The sequence below is a fragment of the Amblyraja radiata genome, chromosome 1 (assembly GCF_010909765.2).
Source record: "Amblyraja radiata isolate CabotCenter1 chromosome 1, sAmbRad1.1.pri, whole genome shotgun sequence".
NCBI lineage: Eukaryota > Metazoa > Chordata > Chondrichthyes > Rajiformes > Rajidae > Amblyraja > Amblyraja radiata.
This window is the reverse complement of record NC_045956.1, coordinates 21,991,838-22,008,602: the sequence shown is the minus strand read 5'-3', so window position 1 is coordinate 22,008,602 and position 16,765 is coordinate 21,991,838. Positions and strand designations below refer to the sequence as shown.

General features: G+C 42.3%; 1 long non-coding RNA gene across 1 annotated transcript in view; it reads left to right on the top strand.

The window, feature by feature from the left end:
- LOC116971543 overlaps positions 1-310 on the top strand; it is a 41,058-nt gene extending 40,748 nt beyond the window's left edge. Inside the window, exon 3 of the long non-coding RNA XR_004411519.1 lies at positions 222-310. This is a non-coding gene — a long non-coding RNA (uncharacterized LOC116971543). The remainder of the gene's footprint in view (positions 1-221) is intronic.
- The last annotated feature ends 16,455 nt before the right edge of the window (positions 311-16,765 follow it).

Below are 16,765 nucleotides of genomic sequence, written 5' to 3'. Positions count from 1 at the left end.
CCACCTCAGACTGACTTGAGCCCCACTGCGAGGCGTGGACTTAAAATCAGAGTCGATCCCTTGCCTGGGATCGCTCCAACCGCGGCCTGCGGACTTTACCATCAAGAGCTCGCAGTCTCGGGAGAGGCCGAGTCGGGAAGCTCCAACGATGCAGAGGCTCGACCAGCCCCAACCCGGGGTCCGATCGCCGAAGCGGGGGAGCTGACATCCCTCCAATGCAGGAGCTTGATCACCTCGACACAGTGGGCCCAAACGCCACCATCTACGCGAGTCAAAATCGTCCCGTCAACGGAGGGCTCAAGGCCCCCGACCGCGGGAGAGCAAAGAAGCGAAGAGATTTGAACTTTTTTTCGCCTTCCATCACAGTGAGGAATGTGGAGAAGTCACTGTGGTGGATGTTGATGTTAAAATGTATTATGTGTGTTCCGTTGCTTTTTATTTGTATGACTGGCTTGCAAATGAAATTCCTCGTATATGGTGCAAAACATATTTGGTTAATAAAGTATTATTGTGACTATGATTGTGATTGTGATTGTGATACCATAAACGTGAACATACTGTATACCAGGGAATAAATGTGCAGGTTGTGGTAGGATACAATGCTGTTGCTGCTGCTGCCGGCCTAGAACATTTCATGTAGACCCAGTATTTAACTGTTATATTGTCCGAAACCTGATCATTTAACATCATATTCACATCACACAACGCAATGTCAGGTAAATGCAGCACAAAAACATTATTTTAATTTGTTGTACATGTTCCTTTTCAAATCAATTAAAAACAAAGTTTGTGAAGTGCTCAAGAGTCATAGACACATAGAATCATAGAGTGATACAGCAATCAAACCAAAACTGTCCATGCCAACCGTGTGGGCATTCTGGGCTAGACCTAGTCTCATTTGTCTGCATTTGGCCCATTTTCTCTGAAACCCTTAAACATTCATACACCTGTCCAATTTTCTTTTGAAAGTCGTAATGGAATCCACTTCTAAAGCTTCCTCTGGCAGCTCATTCCAGATATGGAGTACCCTCACGGAGTGAAAAAATTGCCCTTCAGTTCACTCTTAAATCTCACCCATTTCACCTTAATCCTTCCCGCCTGGACCTAACTTTATATAAACAGATCAATTAGTTTGTGAATCCTCGACTGTGCATGCCCTCACTTCATCCATGCCCCTTATGATTTTGTACACTTCAATACGATTACCCCGCAGCCTCCTATGCACCAAGGAAAATAGTGCAAGCCAATCCAGCCTATGTCAGAAGGAAAGAAAGTTCATGTAGAGTATATAAGGTTGGCAAGGGATGAGAAGCTTAGTTCAAGTAGAATAATGGTTTTCAAATCTGTGTAGTAGACTGCTAATGTAATGAAATTATCATTTAATTTTGCTCCCCCTCTTCGTTCCTATATCCAATGCATGGTATTGATACTGATATTAGATTATTATTGTCAGGTCTACCGAGATATCAGCATCTGCCTGCAGGGTAACACTTTCTAAGTCCCGTTTATCGTGTGGAATTTGTCATTCTCAAAAAAAAATCAGTCGCATATTGTGTAGGAAGGAACTGCAGATGCTGGTTTAAACCAAAGACAGACACAAAATGCTGGAGTAACTCAGCGGGACAGGCAGTATCTGTGGAGAGATCGAATGGGTGATGTTTCAGGTCGAGACCCTGCTTTTTATATTGTGACAGTGGGAGGAATAATGGGGCTGGAAGACCCACTGTCAATAGGAGCTTAAAAAAACAAAATCGGGGGAGAGTGAGCTAAAGCAAAAAGATGGATTATTCAGCTCCATCCAGTGTTGTTTCTCATTTTTTGTCTAGAATATTTCCCAAACTAAAAGTCATTCATAAAATTTAGATTAAAAAAAAAAAAAAAGAGCAATTGTCAATGACTGAGTATCCACCTGGATTGTCACTTTGAAAGAATGAAAAGAAAGCAGAAACATTGTTCTGATTTTAGACGATCAGCCATGAATGGCGGTGCTGACTCGAAGGGCCGAATGGCCTACTCCAACACCTATTTTTCCATGTTTATATGAAGCATAGTTCAACAATGTTTTGAGAAAACCATGGAGTTCACACTCTCCTCCTGTGCTTTCTGTTTAGTTAACGTAGATCTGTGGAATGCCTGGAATCTCTTGGTTCCACGCAGCTAATGATTCTCTTAATAGCTGATATGGCGACCTTCACGTGGCACTGATGAATCACACCTTCCCGCCTGGACCTAACTTTATATAAACAGATCAATTAGAACAACCCCTGCAAGAGATTATCACTATGGCTTTTATATTGTTAAGGGATTAGTACTTTTCAGACTCTTGCCAAATGCATCCACACACATAGCTGTTAGTATGTTGAATAGTTTGTTATTGTAGTATAAATGGTATTTCATTCATGCTCATATCACAGAATCAGATTATTTCAGTTGACTTTAAGATTAGAGGCTTACTTGCAGATCTCTGTTTATAGCCGCTGTTAGTAGCTGGTGATTGGAGGCTAAAGTAGGAGCAAACACAATGTAATCATCAAGCTAATATTGGGCCACTTATTCACTCACTCTTCACCCACTGATGTCAAGATACGAAATGCTAACATTGTTATAATTCATTCTTAAAACAGGCAACATGATGGAAGATGGCAAGGCATGTGATAAATGAAACATAAAAATGTTTGCAAAATGCAGAGGAGTTGCCATTCTGCTAATCAGATATCAGTCACACTGGGACTGAGGCCACTGATAGCAGCCACTGTGATTTGTTGCAACAAGTGATTTGTTATCACCCAGAACCTGCCGTTTTCTCAGCCTCTGGGACTTTTCATACAGACCTGCAATGTTTCTGCAGGAAATACTATTATATACCAACCAATGTGTAGGAAGGAACTGCAGATGCTGGTTTGCATGGAAGAGAGACACAATATGCTGGAGTAACTCAGTGAGATTGGTAGCATCTCCAGAGAAAAGAAATAGGTGATGTTTCTGGTCTGTCTGAAGAATGGTCTCGACGTGAATTGTCACTAAAGGGCCTGTCCCACTTAGGCAATCTTTTGGGCGACTGCAGGCGACTGCCGCAAAATTTTCAACGCTTTAAATTTTTCGGCGACTGTGGTGGCAATTTTTGCATTCGTAGGTTGTTGTAGGTTGAGGTAGGTGTTGTCGTAGGTTGTTGCCAGGTGTCGTAGGTGAATTCCATTAAAACTGGTCCCTGGCAGTCGCCTAAAGAGTTGCCTAAATGGGACAGGCCCTTTATTCCTTTTCTCCAGAGATGCTGCCTGACCAATTGGATTTTTTAATAGGATTTGTTGCAGGATATCCAGCTGCACTACACCATTCACCTTGAAGATGCTGCGCTTTTGTTCATTTGGCAGTAGATTGGACATTCTCTCATTTGTGGCATTGAAAAAGGGCGCGTGGATTATCCATATGCACGATATCGAGAACAAAAACAATTTTTTGATCACTTAAATGGTTGAAGAATGTACTGAACATATATCTGCATGTTCATTATGCAAAGAGCATACCACTGCAAGCAAGGCAAAAATATTCTTTAAGATGTCTAGAATTGTTATTCTATCATTAGAAGGTGAGCCATCAGTAGTCTTGCATCTAATCAACAGTCTGAAGAAGGGTCTTGACCCGAAACGTCACCCTTTCCTTCTCTCCAGAGATGCTGCCTGTCCCGCTGAATTACTCCAGCATTTTGTGTCTAACTTCGGTTTAAACCAGCATCTGCAGTTCCTTCTTACCTGGTAGTCTTGCCCAGTTTATTTTTATTTATTTCTCTGCTGTTACTTATTCTGTCCACCAGTGGTTTTTCCAAAATGGCCATTGTTTTTGCATGATTGAGAGTGAGCATCAAGAAGCAATGTTAAACTGTGCCTTCAAAATGTATACTGTACATCAGCAGATAGGTTTTCAAGGCTAAAAAAACACTAGGTCTTTGAGTCAATTAGAGTGACCAGCCACCATACAGGTTCAGAATAGATAATTCACACGAGGACTCAACCTTAGATTCACCAAGAGCATTAGAGGCGTCAACAATTCAATTATTTGTAATTGATTAGGTCGTGTAAAATGAATCAACCCGTGGAGCCTCCAGCCATTTAGACAAGTCAGCTATTTATGCTGAATTGAACAGAGAAATGCAAGCAGTTCAATGATGACCAATTGAAAATCAATCTTATAAATTGCAACAAGTTCACGATTTAAACACATAAAATTCTGAACAGAAACTTTCCAAATGTTCTGTTGGATTGCAATCAGTGAACCTGTCAATACATCCGCCACTTAACCCAGCACCGTCCAATGATGGAAACACAAACTTGTTGGGATACTACAGCAGTTCAACAATGAAGGCGACTTAACAACTAAGTTAGGAGAATGATTCCTAATTCTGCAGCAGTCAAGTTGGGAAATTTGCTTATTAATCTTTGATCTGGTATTTTGTTGGTTCACATGCTTGATCAATGGTGTTTTATCATTAATGTTTTATTATTATTATTAATGTTTAGTGTTTTCTGAGTCATTTGTAACTGTCACTGTATGTCATGTTGTTACTAGTGGGCAGAGCACCAAGGCAAATTCCTTGTATGTGAATACTTGGCCAATAAACTTACTTACTTACTTAATCCTACACCCAATTATCTGAATGTAACTTTTATGGTTATGAAGCCGATGCTAAGAGTAAATGACACTATTTTCAGCCATTTATGTTTACCATATCATTTAATTATTTAACAATATTTTAGGTGAATATAGCTGATTCTTTATTTATAACATTTGAAATGTAATCATTTATTTTAATTTTTAACAAATTTTGTATGTTCGAACATTTAATGGCATTTAATGGCTCGAACATTTAAAAGCGTTCCAAAGGCTTGAAGGAGATTAAAAGTGGGGGCAAATTCTTCACCAAATTTGTGGCAATATTTTCCCTGGTCCACACATGACCTAATTCCATCACATTAGGCATTGGCACCATGAGCATCTCACTGTCTGGATACAGGATGTTTTAGACTTTATTCATACAACTTGGAAACAGTCCCCTTGGCCGACCGAGTTCCCGCTAACCAGCGATCGCCCCATACTTTAGCATTATTCTACACACTCGGGGCCAGTTACAGTATACAGAAGACAATTAACCTACAAACCTGTACGTCTTTGGAGTGGGAGGAAACCGGAGCACCCTGAGAAAACTTACATGGTCACAGGGAGAACCTACAACCTCCATATTGAGGGGGTGTAGGTTTACAAGGTTAATTCCCGGGGTGGCGGGACTGTCATATACTGAGAGAATGGAGCAGCTGGGCTTGTACACTCTGGAGTTTAGAAGGATGAGAGGATATCTCATTGAAACGTATAAGATTGTTAAGGGTTTGGACATGCTAGAGGCAGGAAACATGTTCCCGATGTTGGGGGAGTCCAGAACCAGGGGCCACAGTTTAAGAATATGTTTCTATCTATAAGAATAAGGAGTAAGCCATTTAGAACGGAGACGAGGAAACACTTTTTCTCACAGAGAGTTGTGAGTCTGTGGAATTCTCTGCCTCAGAGGGCAGTGGAGGCAGGTTCTCTGGATGATTTCAAGAGAGAGCTTGATAGGGCTCTTAAAAATAGCGGAGTCAGGGGATATGGGAAGAAGGCAGGAACGGGGTACTGATTGTGGATGATCAGCCATGATCACATTGAATGGCGGTGCTGGCTCGAAGGGCCGAATGGCCTACTCCTGCACCTATTGTCTATTGTCAATTGTCATATAGACACCACCTGGAGTCAGGATCGAACACAGGAGTCTGGCGCTGTAAGGCAACAACTTTACTGCTGCAGCACTATAGAACATGGAAGGGATGCAAACCAGGTAGGTGTATGATAATGAGGTATGTGTGCCATGGTAGGAGCAGTCATCTCCTCAGCAATATTCCGAGTGCTATTGCTGTCAACTGATCCAAACAGGTCACTACCTGTCCATTTACAATTGAGCTCACAGGGAATGAAGATTGGGAACCGATTGAATTATAACATTTTCTCCAAATTTATGGTGATAGTGTTGTTGAATTTTATACATTAGTACCCTTTTTGAGTGTTATCAGGACTGGAATAACTATGGAGCAGGATGTAGAGCTAGAGGGTTTATCCAACTTAGACATCTGAAGCTAGGAACATTCAACCAGAAGCTAAGATGCAGGAGATGATATTGATCCATTAGCTGATTACATTTTATTGTGATCTGAAGAGCCAAGGATACAATCACCCCCAATAAAAGCCATAATGTAGAATTTTATAAAATGGAACCAATAAGTCTCCGAAGAATTGAAATGGAACCAATGAAACATTTATTAACATATTTCATATTAGGAATTACTATAACAGGCTCTAAAGCCAGGTACCATGTGAGAGACATTAGACAAAAGAGCTTGTCAACTTAGCAAATGGGAGAAGCAAAGTCACCAATGCCACTTTTCTACTTCAGTACAGTTCTCAATGTCATGATGTCTTTACCAAGTTCCTTTGTCATGCAACAAATCAGTGGGACTTTTTATAAAAAACTCTCGCACTGGGTTAATAAACTGCAGCCAATGTACGACTTAAACCGAGTTTTTACGTTAATTCTCCCTAATGTGTAGGAGTGGATGTGAAAGTGGGATAACATTGAACTGGTATGAACCGATGATCGAAGATCAGTGTGGACTCGGTGGGCCGAAGGTCCTGTTTCCATGCTGTATCTCAAAAACTAAACTAAAGTAAAACTAGAGTCAGTCGTTCAATGGTTTATTTATTGTTGCATGTACAGAGATGCCGTGAAAATAGACACAAAAAACTGGAGTAACTCAACGGGACAGGCAGGATCTCTTGAGAGAAGGAATGGGTGACGTTTCGGGTAAAAACCTTCTTCAGACCCGAGTCTCGACCCGAAACGTCACACATTCCTTCTCTCCAGAGATGCTGCCTGTCCTGCTCAGTTACTCCGGCATTTTGTGTCTATCTTCGATTTTAGCTGGCATCTGCAGTTCTTTCCCACACGAGATGCTGTGAAATGTTATCAAGTGAAATCAAACATGAGAACAATAGATCCTCTCCTATAACAGCACACAGAGAGGTGCCACATTCCAGCGCCATCTTACAACACCCAAGCCTTCGATCTTGGGCTAAGAAGTCAATCCAAGATATCTCTTTGAGACTTAAGTTATTTTAACATCTGGGGCATTCTACAATTGACCAGGACTAACTCTCATCTAAGTTTCAAGCAGAAGGTTGGCACCAAGGATCTTTGATATGGTCTCTGGCTGTTAGTGAAATGGTCTCTGGCTGTTAGTTTAGTTTCGTATAGAGATACAGTGCAGAAACAGGTAATTCGGCCCACCGAGTGCACGCCGACCATCGATCCCTGTACATTAACACCATCCGACACACACTAGGGACTATTTACACTTATACCAAGCCTATTAATCTACAAACCTGTACGTCTTTAGCATGTGGGAGGAAGCCGAAGATCTCGGAGAAAACCCACGTGATCACGGGAAGAATGTACAAAAGCCATTTTGCCAGCAGTTGGGATCAAACCTGTGTCTCCGGCGCTACAAGTGCTGTAAGGCAGCAACCACTGCTCTACCGCTGTACCACTATGCCGCCCGAGTTCACACCGACCATCAACCACCCTGCTGTAGTGTTAGGGAAATTTCACAAGTGATTTTTGTTTGGCTGCAGGGGAATCGAGGGAAGGATTCGTGTTCCCCCTGTCCCACAAAGACACATTGGAAACATGCCAATGTGTTACCTCTCTGAAAGCTTTTGGGCTTACTGTCTTCTGATGCCCCATGTTCAAGCAGAGGTCAGCAATGAAGCCCTTTCAAGCAACTGGAATGAAAATTAGTGTTTGGGATTGAACAATATTATTAAAACTTGGCTTTTGAATCTCAGTGAGGCTTTTCCTTAATTAGAAGCTGCCTGCCCGAAATGGCATTTGTATAACAAGAAAGGAACTCAGGACACAGAGCGTAGAAGAGAGAATGACCTATTGCTAGCTCGTTCATATCAGTACTAAGAATTAGAATTGCCTCGTATAGTTATTTGGTTTCACTAGCTGGTGGCTATTGATCAAACCATCTTATCTCGGAGACAATAAACAATTCCAATTGTTTACCAGGACTTTATAGTCCTTGACAAGTTGTCAATCTTACCCTGGGATAAAATAAATTGTTTGTAAATACTGTGGGTAATAGATAGTTTTCACACTACAACATTGCAAAGTCTCACTCAGATATTGCTGGTATTTGACTAAAAGTAAAGGGAAAATGCTTTTACCTTCTTCTCTCAAAGGAGAAATTTACACCTTTTAAAAATCTCTGCAGAGCTGTAACGTTAAAATATTATACTGCCGGGTTTCTAATCATGAGCATACATAAGCCACATTGATTGGCACAGTGCCTCTCATCTTGATAAATTGCAAGATTGCCCTCTTGTATTTATTTAAATGATGAACAGAGCTGGTGAGTTGCGAGGGGAGTTTGACCTCTAATTATTAATTATCTAATCATTTCACAGGAGGCTGCAGTCTCCCTGGTGCCACATGTAATAAAGCTTTACTTCCACACACTGACTTGGCCATCAAAGACACAGCAAATAAAAAAGTCCAATGTATCCAGAATAAAGACATTGACGATGAGAATGGGTCGACTGGGCTTATATTCACTGGAATTTAGAAGGATGAGAGGATATCATATAAAAACATATACAATTATTAAGGGAACGGACAGGCTAGATGCAGGAAAAATGTCCCCGGTGTTGGGGGAGTCCAGAACCAGTGGTCACAGTTTAAGAATAAGGGGTAAGCCATTTAGGACTGAGATGAGGACAAACGTTCTTCACCCAGAGAGTTGTGAATCTGTGGAATTCTCGGCCACAGAAGGCGGTGGAGGTCAATTCACTGGATGTTTTCAAGAGAGAGTTAGATGGAGCTCTTAGGGCTAACGGAATCAAGAGATATGGGAGAAAGAAGGAACAGGGTACTGATTCTGGATGATCAGCTGGCTCAAAGGGGCGAATGACCTATTCCTGCACCTATTTTCTATGTTTCTATGTATCTATGGTCAGTTCTTCATCCTCCACCCCCCCCCCCCCCCCTCCCCCCGTAACTTTGCACATCCCCAATTCATTCCACTCGTCACTTTAATTTAACGTTTCATGTATTTTGTGTGTTTATGACTGTTGGCAGATCAATTTCCCTCCTGGGATAAATAAAGTTCTATTGTATCGAATCGTTTCGTAGATCTTTTTAGTCAATTCGACTTATATTTGGTAATTTTTGTACTTCCTGTAGATTGATAAAAGTTAGTTGGTGGGTGAGGAACTCTTACTGCAATTGTCCATGCTTCGATGAATTCACACCTAAATTACTGTGTACTGCTGTGGTCTCCTTACTTAAAGCAGGCTATCTTTAGATGCACAGAGACTCTTGCCCAGAGTAGGTGAATTCAATTCAATTCAATTCAATTCAATTCAATTTATTGAACCATAGGTTTAAGTTGAAGGGTAAAAGATTTAATAGGAATCTGAGGGGTGACTTTTTCACACAAAGGGTGGTGGGTGTATGGAACAAGCTGCCAGAGGATGTAGTTGAGGCTGGGACTATCCCAACATTTAAGAAATAGTTAGACAGGTACATGGATAGGATAGGTTTGTAGGGATATGGGTCAAATGCAGGCAGGTGGGACTCATGTAGCAGGGATAAGTTGGCCAGTGCGGGCAAGTTGGGCTGAAGGGTCTGTTTCCATACTCTATATTTGTTGTGCAGGGAGTGCAACAAAGGCTCACTAGAGTGAATCCTGGGGTGAGAGGGTTGTGTTATGAGAAGAGATTTAGTACAAGGTCCCTGTATCTATTATTATTTTGATGAAAAGGTGATCTCATTGAAACACTCCAAATTGCCGGACATTTGACAGAGCAGAGTTGGGAACATATCCTCAGATTGAGTGGCTGGCCTTTTAGTATTGAGGTGAGGAGAAAATTCTTCACTCTGTCCTCTGACACCTTGGATTCCAAGATACGTAAGAAGAATTTGGGACAGGTGAGTGAAAAATTGGTTACACAGGTTGGTTCTAAGGAAGATAGACAACGTGGTTGCTAAATTCCAAAGCTTAGGAGGCATGAAGGCTGAAGGCACAGTGGCACAGCAGTAGCGTAGATGCCTTACATCACTTACAGTGCCAGAGACCCAGGTTCGATCCCGGCTATGGGCGCAGTCTATATGCAGTATATACGTTTTCCCATTGATCTGTGTGAGTTTTCTCCGAGATCTTCGGTTTCCTCCCACACTCCAAAGACGTACAGGTTTGTAGGTTAATATGCTTGGTATAAATGTAAATTGTCACCAGTGTGCGTAGGATAGTGTTAGTGTGCAGGGATCACTGGTTGGTGCGAACTTGGTGGGCCAAAGGGCCTGTTTCCACGCTGTATCTCTAAATTGTGTTAGATCAAAGGAAACTGGGTCAGTGAGGCAAGAATTTGAAGAATGCCGAGTTCCATAGAGTTACATGGAATTGAAGGCACCATTTTATGCAGCATAGCTTTGGTTGGATACATCACCAAATACTTCATCATGTTTATTTACAGTTTCAACAGTGTCAGCAAGTTATGCAACATTTTTACAGCTATAACATTTTTAGAACTAACGTAATTTTCAAAGCAAGAGACAAAAAAAATCTGAAGGGTCTCGACCCAAACCTTACCTCTCTATGTACTCCAGAGATGTGGCCTGACCCACAGAGTTACTCCAGCAATTTACTGCTTGGGGGTAAACCCGCATCTGCTGTTCCTTATGTCCCTAGGACCCATTCCTTCTCTCCAGAGATGCTGGAGTTACACCACCATTTTGTGTCTATCTTCGGTTTAAACCTTATTGTCCTTTGGTTAGATTGTTCTGTGGAACCTTTGTGTTTCATCCTAAAATTGCCAATACGGATTTTGTCTTCTGTTTCTGTGCCCTTTAGCAGACACACAGGACTAATTCCATGGAAGGAAGGTTCATGACTTATAGCTGTTAATGTTTGGTCCAATGTCAGTGCACTTAAAAAGGTTTACATGGCATCTGCAAAAGGAATCAAAAGAGATGTTTATCTGTCTCAATACAATGAATACTTTTCAGTTTCATGTTTACCAGGGAAAGGGTTCACAAAACAAGGCAGATTTGTCAAGATATTAATCATGAGTAGAGATTATTATTTTTATATACTGTATCTATAATTTTTGGTGTAAAAATTTCAGAAAATTCTATTACTTTCATACGTTACCTTCATAGTCCGGTTAATCCACACTCCTGCATTTCCTCAAATTAATCACATTTCAATCTTTTATCTTTTAAATTTAACCATACAACATCATGGTGGTAATTCCAGCCCTTCAAAACATAGAAACATAGAAAATAGATGCAGAAGTAGACCATTCGGCCCTTCGAGCCAGCACTGCCATTCCATATGATCATGGCTGATCATCCCAAATCAGTACCCCAGTCCTGCTTTCTCCCCACATCCCTTCATTCCGTTAGTCCCAAGGTCCTAATAGCTGTGTCTAACTCTCTCTTAAAAACATCCAGTGAAGTGGTTTCCACTGCCATCTGTGGCAGAGAATTCCACAGATTCACAACTCTCTGGGTGAAAAAGTTTTTCCTCATCTCAGTCCTAAATGGCCAATAGGGCCTGTCCCACGAGCATGCGACTGCATGCGGCAAGCGCGACCAAACTGGAAGCGGGGGCCGCGCGGGGGTCGTGCGGAGTTCGAGTGATCCCCGTACAGAGCCGGTCCCACCAGCATGCGACTGCATGCGGCGAGCGCGACCAAACCAGAAGCGGGGGCCGATGGGAGATCGAGTGAGTGACGTGAAGTTCAAGTGAAGTCCGCGGGAAGTTCGCGTGTGACGTACAGCGTCAAGACGTTGCGTACGGCGTCAAGACGCTGCGTATGCCCGTCGAGGCGGTGCGTACGGCCTCAATGCGGCTGCAGGCCGGCAGGCCATTGCCGCGCGGAATTTTTGAACACGGTCAGTTTTTCGGAGCCCCGCGCGATGTTGGGACCAGCTCTGGACAACTCCATACGGCTCCGGCGATCGAAGTGGGACCAGCCCCGCGAGGCCGTATGGCTCAAGCGACCACGCTAGGTTGCGCTTGCCGCATGCAGTCGCATGCTCGTGGGACAGGCCCTTACCCATTATTCTTAAACTGTTCAACTATTCAAAAGGACGCTTGAGTGCATTTCTGCTACATTTATTGTGGTCAACAAGACAAAAAGCATTCACATGACTTATTGGATGAATTGTTCAAATGCTGGACAAAATAACAAATGTTGATGGTTAAAGATATGCGTAACATACATTTTTGATTTTCGGTTGGATTACTCCTCCTATTTACCAGCACTTTACAAAACAAATAGCATTTTGAAAATAATGTTTCTGACTCATCAGCTGAACCTCTTACAGGGTTTATAATTTATTGATCTCTGTTCATTGAAGATCATAATCAAATCTGGGCATCAAAAGAAAATGGGTGAACAGATACGCAGGCTGGGATTTTCCAAACAGGAGATGGAAGGGATATTTAAAGGCGAGCTATTAAATAAAATTCATTTAATACTTAATGTTTGAATGAGCCCTTAATTAATCTATTGCGATGAAGCAAAACTTTTTCAGCCAGAGAGTTGTGAATCTGTGGAATTCTCTGCCACAGAAGGCAGTGGAGGCCAATTCACTGGACGTTTTCACGAGAGTTAGATAGAGCTCTTAGGGGTAATGGAATCAAGGAATATGGGGGAAAAAATGCAGGAACAGGGAACTGAATTTAGATGATCAGCCTTGATCATATTGAATGGCGGTGCTGGCTCGAAGGGGCGAATGGACTAATCCTGCACCTATTTTTTTAAATGTTTCTATGCTTCTATAACAAGAATTTTCTTATATCCAATGTTCTCCTTTCTCAGATATTACTTTGAATGGTTTCATAACCACTGACTTTGGTCCATTATTTAGTTGTTTCTTCATTTATGAGCTGAGCAAATGATGGACAAAGAATAATTCTTCCCGTCAAGTCGGAATGGAGCAATTCACATTGATGTCCAATTTTAAATTTTGATACGATTTGGCAAGGAACGAGCTTTCTCCCATAATTCTGAACTGGATCGTAAATTGTCAATAGGATCACAATGACATGCCAGCTAAGTCCCAACTGGAAAGCCTCAGTGGCTTTAGGAAGTATAAGTAAGCATGAATATAAATTCTCCTAGAAGGAGTCTGTTAGGTATGTAATAGAAATAGTGTTACCTGCCTCCAAGTTAAAGGAGGAGGGGTGTTAGGTATGTGATAATTAGCATATGTAATTAGTGTCTTGTGATGTCTTGTGCAAGTACGCATGTGCACGGGGAGACTCAAGGGGAGACTGAAGGTGGCGTCCTGCAATAAAGTAGCTTGTTAGTTTACTCCCGTATCTGAGCCTTATTAAAGTCAGTTCCAAGCATCCAAATACACAACAATGTCAATGGTGGGGAGTCAGGTCTGTGAGGTGGACTGGGCTACACGCACTATGCCCTGCGATTTCTTGCAGTCTTGGGCAGAGTTGGTTTTCTAATCAAACCTGCTTGCTTGACATGTGATGCTGTTAGCAGTTAACTCTTTCTTACTGAAAACCCCCATTTAACCCTTATGTTAAAAGGAGCAGGGTAGCTAGGAGGAGAAAGGAACAGAGGAAGTGCAGGTTACCTGAAATTGTTCCCATTTTCACCCTGAGCCTGAAAATGGCTGTCAGGGGTTATGTGGAGAAGGCAGGAGAATGGGAATAAGAGGGAGATACAGATCAGCCATGATTAAATGGTGAAGTAGACCAGATGGGCCGAATCGCCTAATTCTGCTCCTATCACTTATGACCTTATGACCTTATATTCATGCTGTTGGATTGTAGACTTACCCAGGTATAATATGAGGTGCTGTTCCTTTAGTTTCCATTTGGCTTCACCCTAGCAGTGGAGGAGGCTGAGGAGAGTCAGGTTGAGAGGGGAATTAAAAGTGTCAGCAGCCAGGATATCCAAACAACCATGGGCTGACAGAGCACAGGTGTCAGGCAAAGTGGTCACCTATTTCTGCATTTGGTCCCACTTGTGTACAAGAGACATCATTGAGAGCATTGAATGCACTAAACAAGGTTGGAGAAGGTGAATTTCTACTCCACCTGGAAGGGCTGTTTAGGTCCCGTGATTTTACACCTTCTGCAGCTGCAGGCAACATTGCTTGGGGAGTGGGCGGGAGGGATGGGTGTGGAGGGTGGAATTAAACTGAGAGGTCAGAGAGAGAGTAGAAAGTAAAGTGCTGGAGGAACTCAGTTGGTCAGGCAGCAGCCCTGGAGGGAAATGGCCAGAGGACGTTTCAGGTCAGGTGAGGCTCCTTCAGGTCAGGCCAGGCTCCTTCTTCAGAAGGGTCCCGCCCAAAGCGATGTCTATCCATCTCCATCCACAGATGCTGCTTGACCTGCTGAGTTCCTCCAGCACTTTGTTTTGCCCAAGATTCCAGCATCTGCAACCCCTTGGGTCTCCAGTCATGATTGGGGATGGTCCCTGTCAAAAGCAAAGGTAGGCGGAGGGAAGATGGGACTGGTGGTGTCTAAACAAGTTTTTTACACAAAGGGTGGTGGGCTTATGGAACGAGCTGCCTGAGAAGGTAGTTGACGCAGGTGCTATCACAATGTTTAAAAAAACATTTGGACAGGTCCATGGATGGGACAGGTTTAATGGACCTAATGTCGGCAGGTGGGACTAATGCTGATCGGCATGGGAAAGCTGTGTTGAAGGGCCTGTTTCCACACTGTATGACTCTCTATAACCTCTATGTCCACCACAATTAATGTAAAATGTGTGTAACAACAGGGGGACAGTTTCTCTGTCCTTCCCATTCCATTTCTGATGGTTTGATCCCATCATAATCAATTAATGGGTGTGGGGCATTCTGGTTCTTACCATTGGAACTACACAAGGAAGATAATAAATGTAAATTCGTGTTAATCAGCCACCACTGAAATCGGCCACAATGATGAAATTAAAGAAGTCATTAAGAGGCCTTCTTCTGTATTAACAGGTTGCTGGGACTTAACATGCTGATGAGGACATATCCCTATGTTACTTAATATTCTGGCTATTTGTATGTTCAAGGAGCTATCCTTCAACAGTTGGTATATTTTGGATGTCTGGTGCTTACAGCTGAGAACCTTCAGATCAGTCACCAGTATTTGAAAATCCAAAGATTTTCTGATTGTTGTGATGTGTCCCTATTGTAAATATGTAATGTTATGTAATGGCCACTGAAACTTTCGTCAATCATTTATAATTGTCTTTGTGTTTAAAAAGTATAAAACATAACCTGAATTTTGAGTTTGGGGGAATTTCTGAGACGATCTCCAAAATGGTGTTATTTGTGATGAAGGAAGCCCTCGATACCTCCCAGCTTCAGTGTCTCCACTGACTAGTTTCATAGACGTAGTAGCTGTCTTCAGCAGTTCAGGCTTGCACAAAAGTGCTCCAGACTCCATCCAACCACTGGGGACATCTCCTTTCACCAAACCTACCGGTGGCCAAGTAGCCATGGCAGAGAGAAGTCCCAGACAAGTTGTCCTATTACTCTGAGCCACACCTTCTTGGCTCGAATGTGTGCTTTCAGAATAAACAAAGGCTCTGCTGCATGTAAGTAGAAAACGTTGGTGTGCCAAGTTCCAGCCTCAGTCAAGATCTTTCTGTCTCACTCCTGCCCAATTTATGGATGGAATGTGCCAACAGGGGGGCAAGATATTTTGAGAGACCACACTAATAAATATAAAAGATTGCTCCCTTTATTACATTTAATCTGATGTGGCAGTTGTCTTTGGTGTACTTCCATTTAAAATGTTTCATTGGCAAGATTAATCTAGACTCCCAGTGCATAGGCTCTGCCCTGATTTATATTGGAGAAGAAAGGAGGATTATTTTATCCTTAAGAGCTATTAAATCTTAAATATGAAAACAAAATGTTGTGCATGCTAGAAATCTGAAATCTCTTTCCTGACGTGCCGACTATTACTAGCAATTTCTGGTCTTATTTTAGTTTTAAAATTCGCTTGAGTGTATAGTTTAGTTTCATTTTCTAATTTAGAGATACAGAGTGGAACCAAGCCCTTCGGCCCACCGGGTCTGCGCCGACCAGCGAACCTTGCACATTAACACTATCCTACACATACTAGGGACATTTGTTTTACACATACGCCAAGCCGATTATCCTACAAACCTGTACTTCTTTGGAGTGTGGGATGACACCGAAGATCTCGGAGAAAACCCACGCGGTCACGGGGAGAACGTACAAACTCCGTGCAGGCAGCACCCATAGTCGGGATCGAACCTGGGTCTCTGGTGCTGCGAGCACTGTAAATCAGCAACTCGACTGCTGCGCCACCGTTCCGCCCCTAGTTTGATGTAAAACAAGCTTCTCCCTTTATCTTTCAGTTTTCAATAAATGGTTTTGTTTTTGATTTGCATTTTTACTTGAAGAAAATATCATTGGGATCTTGGGAGGTGTTTCCAGCTGTCAAAGTAATTGAGCATTCCTGCCCGTGATTGTTATCACACACGCACTCCTTCCTACCCAAAGTAAACATTTACAGAATTATCATCCTTTCATATTTTTTTTTTAAATTTGCCTAACTTGGACAGGTTATTGGAAAGTTTACATCTTGTAATAAATATCTGTATAACTTGCGTAGTTCAATGG